General features: G+C 42.8%; 1 long non-coding RNA gene across 1 annotated transcript in view; it reads right to left on the bottom strand.

The window, feature by feature from the left end:
- LOC111743678 overlaps positions 1-9963 on the bottom strand; it is a 502800-nt gene that overhangs the window by 321386 nt on the left and 171451 nt on the right. Inside the window, exon 4 of the long non-coding RNA XR_002781828.1 lies at positions 4756-4832. This is a non-coding gene — a long non-coding RNA (uncharacterized LOC111743678). The remainder of the gene's footprint in view (positions 1-4755; positions 4833-9963) is intronic.

Raw genomic sequence — 9963 nt, 5'->3', positions numbered from 1 at the left:
TGGGTATGGTTATGTCCATTATATATAATAGTTCTCAAAGCTGATCTCTGGATAAGCAACATCATTGTCTTCTGAAACTTGTTAGAAAGGCAAATTCTCGGGCCATTCCTGAGACCTACTTAGTCAGAAAATGTGTTGGTGGGCCCGGCAATCTGTGGTTTAAGAAACACTTGAGGTGATTCTGAAAAACACCAGATTTTAAGAACCACTTACATAGAGAATCTGTGCTACTACCGCCTCGATGAGTAGTATCAATGTTGATCCCATGCCACAGTGAGCTGGGATGGATCAGGAGGAGCTAGAAGCAGAGTTTCTGCACACAGCTGATGAAGGCCTTTGGGACACCTTTCCCTTATGACGCTGTCATTCAAATTGTTCACGGAAATGGCAGGATAGGTGCCCCTGCGCCATTATGGAACTTGTCTGATGAGCAGACTCTCAAGTCCCATAGCTCATTCCAGGCCTACCAAATCAGAATCTTCATCTTAACCAGATCCTCAGTTAGTTAAAGTGTATATTAAAGCACAAGAAGAAGCGCTACCCAGCTATACTCTAATTTCAGACCTTTAAATCGATGCTTACTTTTTTCTAGTCATTGAAATACAATGTGCAGGAGTTTGACCCTATCCATGCATCACAGTTACTATTATTTACGTAAAATTTCCAAATGAATCCGAGTCACATTTTTAACGGAAATAAATGTGTTTTTAGATTAAACTTTGTACTAATTCCATTGAAGAAAAAACAGCTCAACTCATGACAAACAGAGAGGGTGCATAAAAAACCAGTGAAAAGTAAGCAGTATTGCTGAATTGTAGCTACACAGTACTGGCTGCCAAAGGTTGCTGAGCCTGTACTACCTGTGTGAACAAGAATGGTGCCAAGGTAAAAGTGTTAAAATCTCTAGCTCAGAACTTAGTCTCTCTCTAGGGACAAGGATTGAAAGAGAATTGGAAAGGGACAACCTCATTACTAGGTCATTTACAATTATATAAAGCCTGATTCCTGGGAAGCCCCAAGTTTTCTAACTTATTACCTAAAAATCAACTCCTGTACCCCCTGTCAATAATTCTTTTGAAAATACTGTTCTAGCGCAGCGTTTCTCAAACTTCAAAAGTGCATTCGAATCACCTGGAGATCTTATCAAAGCGAGGCTTCTCACTCCACAAGTTGGGGGCGGGCCCCAAGAGTAGACGAGGGCCCAGGTGATGCCCCTGCTGCTGTTCAGGGGACCACGCTTAAGTAGCAGGGCTGGAGATGTGACCATATCAATAGGCAGGAAAGACAGGGAAAACTTGCTCAGAGAAAGGGAGATGAGACGAGGGAAGGAAGAGAATTATGGGTGAATGCTTCCACGTGGGCTTCTGTCCACTCTTGCTGCTGAAGTCCGACATCCCCGCCCCCCATCACTGGACACAGAGGCCAGGATGCCTCTGGGGCAAGGGGTAGCACTGGTTTGAGTTTGGGGTAGGGCGATGAAGCCTTCCAAGTTTGGAATGTTTCACGAACAGAGGAATTGACCGGTCAGCATTAACCCCTAATGGCAGCTAATTATAGTATCCTTTCAGGGGGTGCCTGGCCTGGTAAGCATTTCTCAGCTGGAAACTGCCAAATCTCCCTCTAGGGGGCGCCCAGTTGTTGGCAGTGTCCTTGAGTTCTGCCTAAGAAGAACTAAAAGAGGAGCAACTCTGACCTTCTTAAATATACTGTTCTCCAAAAAAGTGAGTTTGTTTTGGGATCACCCGTGCCGCTCAGTGGGATTTTGCCTCTGAGCCTCAATGCTCTTTAATCTACATTCATTACCCAGCCCCCTTCGGCGTTCACTCAGAGCACAGTCATCGAGTCTCACATGCACTGGGGAGGAGCACTGAGGAAGATAGAGTGACAAAGTCCAGATGGGAAGCTTTCTTGTCGGTACTCAAAGGGAACAGCAAGCGCGTCCCCTGGGTCCACATGACTTTGCAGGAGCCAGGCAAACCTAGAGCTGATACACTCGCCAAGGCACAGAAAGCAAAACCACTGCAGGCCTCCAAATCCATGAATAACAATGTCTGGACACCAACAGGAGTCTAATTAGCCCGACAATTTCCTTTTTGTGACCTGGAATCATGACCTTCGCCACAGTCACGGCATTGGACAGTCATCATAGACTCCATTTCCTGAAATTCCAAAATCATCTGTCACTTCTCAGCCTGTGCCAGGTGATGCCAAAACAGGCATTTTGATCTCCTCAGGCAAATTGCAAGTCAGATCAATCAGTAAAATAATCAGCCAGAGTGATGTTTAATTGAATGACCAGGTGTTCGGTAGTTTTTTCCTTTTTTCTTCTCTGAATTGACAGGTCAAATTGATCTAAAGAAATTGCCAGCCCCAAGGAAACAAAACCAAAATTGTTTCTCTGTGCCCTTTCTAAGAAAAGGTTAAAATCGCCCACCACAAAGCTCAGAGTGACTTTTGCTGTACTGCTGAAGTCAGATGCAAGAGAGGCAGGGAGAAGTCAGTTTATTCGGCAAATAATCCCTTAGAGTTTACTAGGCACCAGGCACTTTCCTAAGCACTTTATGATATTAACTAATTCAATCATCAACAATCTTTGAGGCACATGATTAACCCCATTTTACAGATGAAGAAACGGATTCACATAGAGGTTAAGCCAGTGGGAGAAAAGCAGACAGCCAGTGGGTGCTGGAGGCAGAATCACTTGAGGCTACTCAGGCTCTCGGCCACTAGAGTTCCACTCCTTGACCTCAGACCCACTGCAGGCAGATCACACACTGCAGCTCACACTGGCCCCTCTGGACGTTCAGAGGGCTGGAAATACTAACCAGCTGGAAGGCACAGACTCTAGCAGCGGCCAAATGGTGAGATGATTTTGCAGAAGAGATCTGGTAGGATTACTGTTGCCCTCTACAAGACCGACAAGCTCATTATTTACAGAATGAACATAATTATTCTGTTTCTACAGCAGGCCAGGCTAGATCAAATGATGGAAGATGGATGTGGTATTTTATTCAGTCTTCTGTTTGCTTATTTTTTCGTTCTTTCATTCAAAATGATTGTGAGCATGACACAGTAGTTAAGAGCCTGGTCATTAGAGTCAGCGGATGTGGGTTTAGGTGGTCCATGCTCTTACTTTTAAAAGCTGCAGTTGCCACATTTTCTTTATTTACCCATCCATCAAAGGACACTCTGGTTGTTTTCCTATCTTGGGTATTGTGAATAATGCTTCAATGAACGTGGGTGTGCAGAAGTGTCTTAGAGATATGGATTACATTTCCTTTGGACATGTAACCAGAAGTGGGATTGGTGGGTCATATGGTAGTTATAGTTTAAATTTTGTAAGGAACCCCCATCCTGTTTTCCACAGTGGCTGTACCAATTTACATTTCCACCATCAGTGCACAAGGGTTCCCTCTCTCCATATCCTTGCCTACATTTGTTATCCCTTGTCTTGTTGATAACAGCCATCTTAAGTGAAGTGATATCTCATTGTGGTTTTGCATTTCCCTGATGACTAGTGTTGTTCGGTAACTTTTCATATACCTATTGGCCATCTGTATATCTTCTTTGGAAAAATGTCTGTTTTTTGATATACAATGGAATATTTTTCAGCCATAAAAAAAAAAAAAAATGAAATCCTGACATTTGCAACAACATGAATAAATCTGGAGGGCATTATGCTAAGTGAAATAAACCAGATAGAGAAAGACAAATACTGCATGGTATCACTTATATGCAGGATCTAAAAAAAAAATTTAAAGCTGATTTCATAGAAACGGAAAATCGAATTAAATGGTAGTTATGAGAGGCTAGGAAAGGGAAAAATGGGGCGATGTAGATCAAAAGGTACAAATTTTCAGTTATAAAAAGTTCTGAGGACCTAACGTACAGCGTGGTGACTATAGTTACCAACACGATATTGTATACTTGAAAGTTTCTGAGTGTGGATCTCAAGCATTCTCACCACAAAAAAAAAAAGATGAAGAGTTAAGTACATTAACTATGTGAGGTGACGGGTATGCTATCTTGCTCTTAGTAATCATTCTACAATGCATGTGTACATCAAATCATTATGTTCTACACTTAAAATATATGCATTTGTCAATTATTCCTTAATGACATTTAAAAAATAAGTAAAATATAAAAACAGCAGATGTCATGAGGATATTATCCCTCGTTCTCTTGACGTATAAAATGCACATATACTTATAGCATTGTGAAGATTCAACGAAATCATACAGGTAAAATGCCAAGTATAGTGCCTGACTAAAAAAAAATGAATTCCTTCATTAAAAGCTTGAGAGGAAATGAGATAAATAAGACACGCCCCATCATTAGGCAGACAGAAAGTGCTGAATAGCGTGATGCAGATCGTATCTCACTGTGGAAACACAAAAAAGAACTAACAACTTGAGGACAGTGGAGAATGTCCCAGCAAAGGCATAGCATCTTTTAGGTACTAAGAGAAATAGTTTATATGGTGGACAATGAAAATAAAGGCAGCAGAAATAGCTTCTGAAAATTCAGGCATGCATTTTTTTTTAAGGTGAGATTTAATAGTTGTGGCAGAAATATAGAATCCTTGATCAGATCGAGTGGGGATGCAGAGAAAACATGAACTTGGAATATTCAAACAGACGGAGCCCCCTCGTCAGTGGAATGAGATAGGCTTCTGCAAGGCTTTCATAAGCAGGGTGTTAAGGAAAGGCTACATGGCCATCTCAGAAAAAACAAAAAAAAAGTAGTGAAATGTACCTTTCTTTGCATGCTTGCTTCTCACCTGCCATGTAATCTTGCACAGATGATTCAGCCACTTTGTGCATTAAGCTTCCCTGCAGAAAAAAAATGAGGATAACACACTCAAGAAGAGACTTAGTATCTCATGTGACATAGAAGGATTTTAAAAGGTTCATCTCTTCATTCAGCAACTATTGTTTGAGTGTCTACTTCGTGCCAGAAATGGAGGGTTGCTGCTTTATATAAGGTGATCAGGGAAGGTCTCTGAGAAGGTAGCATTTAACCTGCAGATCATGAAATCATGAGCCAGAGAAGAACATCCAGAGAGAAGGAGGCAACAAGACAGAGAGCTCCTAGAACCCACCGGAAGGCGATACGGCAAACAGGATGCAATTATCGATTTTCTTAAATGCTTCTGGGATGTAGACTAATAATAACCATTAGCGTGGACAATGAGAAAGTAACTGGGGTAAATTAGCTGGAATGAGTCGCTGTTGTGGAATGGTGGGGATATAATCTGATGGCAGTGGGTTCAAGAAAGAACAGAAGGAGAGAGAAGGGAGTTATGAGTATAAATAACTCACTGAGGTCTGCTAGAAGCGGGGCAGAGATACGGGGTCGCAGCTAAAGAGAACTGTGAGGTCAAGAAATGGATTTTCGTTTTTTCTTTTTCTTTCCTTTTTTTTTTTTTTTTTTAAGATGGCAGCTATCATGGCATATTTAGAGGATTGCTGGAATTTCCCCTTAAGTAGAGGAGAGAAGATGGAATCCCGGGCATGCAGGGAGGGGTTGGCCTCAGAGAGCCGCATGGATGTTTCATCCAGTGGTAGCGGGGAACGCAGAGTAAAATGAGCTCATATCCAGAGAAGAGAGAAGATCCAATTCTTTCTTTCTAATTCCTTTTGTTGTTTTCATAAATCAGAGAGCATGGGTAATAGTAAAGATTTGGCATGGGGTGAGGAGTGAGTGTAGAAGGTTTGAGGAAAGCGAGATTTAAATAGTCATCCAGGATAGTGGAAGACTGGTCTAGAGCACGCTAATAAAACTACAGCTCGTGGGCCAAATCCAGCCCACTGCTTGTTTTTGTAAACACTTTTGTTGGAGGACAGCCACATCCATTCATGTATGGCTGCTTTCCTGCTAGATGACTAAATTGTGACAAAAAACGTATGGCCCCAAAAGCTTACAATACTTTCTATCTGGCCCTTTCCAGAAAACATTTGCCAAACCCCTGGTCTAGAGAGTTGAGTTTGATTTGGAAACAGCGTTAAGAGTCACAAGGTCACAGTCATAAATTTAAAGGGAGGCTAATAAACACAGATGTGACTGTGCGTGTGGGGGAGTGGGGGGTGGGGGGCAGAAGGACACTGGGAGGGGGGAATTATCTCCCAACACCTTCAGCCGTTCAGCTCTATGAGTGGAAAAGGAAGGCAGCTGGCATTAAGCAAGGTGGGTGTCCAGCCAGGTGATACGACAAAAGGGAAAAAACAGCAGAGGGGGAACGAAGGGGCTGGGTGACGGACCTTGGAATCAATGCTGATTAAGTGAGGTCATCAGGGGCAGAATGACAGGAAAATGAAGTATCAGTGGATCCTAAGTCTTACTGGGCTTCTAGAAATATTAAATTGGGATATTAAAGAAAATGAGCACTAAAGGCATGAGAAGAAAGAAGATGCTCAAATTTAAAATTATGGAGGGGTTGCCATTTTGGGTTATGGAAAGAGAATTAGAACAGTGAGGTTAGGATAAGACAACTCGAATGTTATAATACGTACTCTTCAGGAGGGTATATCCCATACAAAAGTAAAAGATAACTTCCAATCTCCCAGACCTGAACTCTGCACATGGTATTGGCATTTCAATTCGGGGAGCACATTTGGAAAGCATGAGCTGTCCCTTGTTTGTCCAGTCTCCAAGAGATTGGTGAAATTGCATTAGGAAGGGGAAAAATCAAAAACAGGTAGGAGAAAGTATATGAGCTTTCAATGTATATCTTATTAATAACTCCATCTCTCGAGGGAAATGGCTCCAACTGAAAGACACTGCCCAGGATTACTGTCCCTGGAATGACTTAGATGACAGATAGAAAGCAGGAACTGCAGATTTCATTATTTCCCAACACTGTTGATGAAATGAAGCACAAGCTGAGTTATGTGAGGTTTTTTAGGTCTTTCCAAACTAAACATAGTTTGTCAGTTTTCAAAATCATAAAGAATGACTCATCTTCCTACCCTTACCCCTGACCCCACTCGCATAGCTTTTTCTTTTTTAATCATGTGTCTCTTACATCAAACATTTTAAATAGGGAGATTGCTAGTCTTAGCTGACTTTGTCCATGCTTGCCATCCTTCCTGATCCATCTTCAAAGTTATGGATGCATTCCAAACTGATTAAATGGGTCACAGCCTTTTGGAGAGGCCAAAGCCAGCTGGTTCTAGTCAATTGTATTCCTTCCAATTGGCAAACGATAAATGGAACTTTTTTTCTCAGGAGGTTGACTCTGCAGTTGGTGATTGATGACTTGATATTATGCTTTTCAGGCTGGAGTAACATGTCACCTCCAACCAGAGTCCATGAATCTATCTAAATCTTGGGTTAGCCCATCTGCCTACCACAAAACAGTGCATATGAGTGTATTTATAAATTCAGTTATATATTCAAGGAGATACTTACCCATGTATTTTCCTCAATATATTGGTGTGTGTATAATATATCATGTATATGTCATGTGTATATATACATATACTTCATGTGTATATACACATATACAATGGTATATACAAATACATATCAAGGACAGAAGCAGAGAAAAGAGAGATAATGAGTATAAATAGATCACTGAGGTTTATACATATACGCATACACACCCACAGACCAATCTACTGGTTATAAGGAAACAGAGATGAAAAAGACAATCCCTTGTCCGAGGACATAACAGGCTACTAGGGCGGATAGAAAAATAGGTCATAAAAAAATTAAGTTTGATAAGTAATAAGTTAGAATTACTGAGGAGGAAAATTAAAAAGGGACACTGAACTCGGCCTACAGCTAGTGACATTTTGGGCTAGATGATTCCTTATGGTGAGGGCTGTTCTATATTTTGGAATGTTTAGCTGCATCGCTGGCCTCTACCCACTAGATGCCAACAGCACCACTCTCCCGAATTATGAAAACCAAAAATATCTTCTGACATTATCAATTGTCTTTAAAGGGAGAGGGAGACAAAGTCACCCCGCTTTGCGAACCACTATGCTTGAGCATCAGAGAAGGTAACCAAGACAGGGTTATACCAGAGCTGAATCTATAAGGATAAGAAATAGTTTCCTCAACCAACAGAATGAAAATATTATTTTTTTAAAGCAAAGGAAACAACACACATTTCTGGTCAAGATGGCATAGAAGGTAAATGCTGTGCTTGCCTCCTCTCAAGACCACATCAAAATTACAACTCAACTACATAACAGCCATTATTGAGAATTGCCTGAAGTCTAGCTGGACAAAAGTCCTACAACTGGGGACACACAGAAGAGGCCACATCGAGACGAGGAGGAGGGGTGGAGATGTGGAATAGGCTGATCCCACATCTACATGTGGCCAAGAAAAATGTGGAGTGATAGCTCAGCTGTGGAGGTCTCCCCAGGGAGCGAGGGGTCCCAGCCCCACACCAGGTTCCCTCGCACAGAGCCCCAGTGCCGGAAAGAGGAGCACCCCAAACTTCTGTGTGAAAACCGGTGGAGATTGTGGCTGAGATAGAGGGCAGCTGGAGTCCCAAGAGCTCCTCTTAAAGGGCCCATGCACGACTTACCCACTGCCAGTCTCACTTGCTCTGAGCTCCAGCATTGGGGCAACAGCTCAGAAGGGACCAGGAACATACAGGGAAGAAATGAGTTGTCGGGCTTCAAGGCGAGGGCTGGAGGGGTGGCTTTCTCCTGACGGAAGTGCTGGCAGAGGCCACTGCTGCTTTGTTGAGCACCTTCTCCTGGCATGCAGATACAGGCGGCTGCCATATCTGAGCTCCATCAACTAGGCTGACATTGATCAGTCACCTGCCCAAGTGACTCACTGAAACCCCAACCTTCCAGACTTGTGGGCTCACGCAAGCCACTTCCAGTGGATTTTCCACAAAAGCAGCCTGGCTTGGCTCATCCTGTAGAATTTCCTAACAAGCAGCCACTGGTGTCGGCAAGCCCAGTACTTCTTGCTGAGCAGACTCAAGCCCGGCACTAGCAGCAGCCAGCCTCGGTTTGCGGCTTGGCCTCTTGAGGTACCTCCAAGCCCAGCACGAGTAGCAGCCATCTGCGGATGCTTGGTAGCTCATGCCAGGGGGCTCCTGGCAGGGCACAGGTTACGGCTGAACTTGGCCTACAGCAGGGCCCCTCCCAGGAGGTCCCTGGGCTGGTCTGGCTACCTGCTTCAGGCAAAGCAGGGGCACCACTTAGCTGCCTCTGGGGACAATACATCCAAAGGGCTCCTTAGGGTCAACCCTGCAAAACAGCTCATCCATTGTAGTCAAAGCCAGACCTCACAACGAATCAGCCCGACTCAACCTCTCTCACTGATGTTCAAACAGCAACCAAGGCTCAATTACATCAGGAGAGCACACGCACACCATACAAAGAACATACCTGGAGCACCCAGCTCAAGTGACCAGAGAGAATGTACTGGGCCCCATAGACCACTCTACTAAAACACAGCAGCTCTACCCAACACACAGAAGCAAAACAGGGAGGCTGCCAAAATAGGGAGACAAAGAAACATATCCCAAATGAAATAACAGAATACAGTTCTAGAAAAAGGACTAAACAAAATGGAAACAAGAAATCTACCAGATGCAGAATTCAAAATACTGGTTATAAATATGCTCAATGATCTCAGTGAGAACTTCAACAAAGAGATAGGAAATATAAAAACAAAGCTATAAAACATAAAAAAGAACCAATTAGAAGTGAAGAACATAACTGAAATAAAGAGTACATTAGAGGGAATCAACAGTGGATTACACAAAGCAGAGAATCAAATCAACAATTAGAATAAGGAAGCAGAAAACACCTAAGGAGAACAGCAAATAGAAAAAAAACGAGGATAGTTTAAGGGGCCTCTGGGACAATATCGTAGGGGTACCAGAAGGAGAAGAGAGAGTGAGAAATTGAAAACCTATTTGAAGAAATAATGATAGAAAACTCTCCTAACCTGGCAAAAGAAATAGGCATACAAGCCCAAGAAGTG

The sequence above is a fragment of the Pteropus vampyrus genome, unplaced genomic scaffold (assembly GCF_000151845.1).
Source record: "Pteropus vampyrus isolate Shadow unplaced genomic scaffold, Pvam_2.0 Scaffold5, whole genome shotgun sequence".
Classification (NCBI taxonomy): Eukaryota; Metazoa; Chordata; class Mammalia; order Chiroptera; family Pteropodidae; genus Pteropus; species Pteropus vampyrus.
Note: the sequence above shows the minus strand (reverse complement) of the source record. Positions and strands in the feature narration are given on the sequence as shown.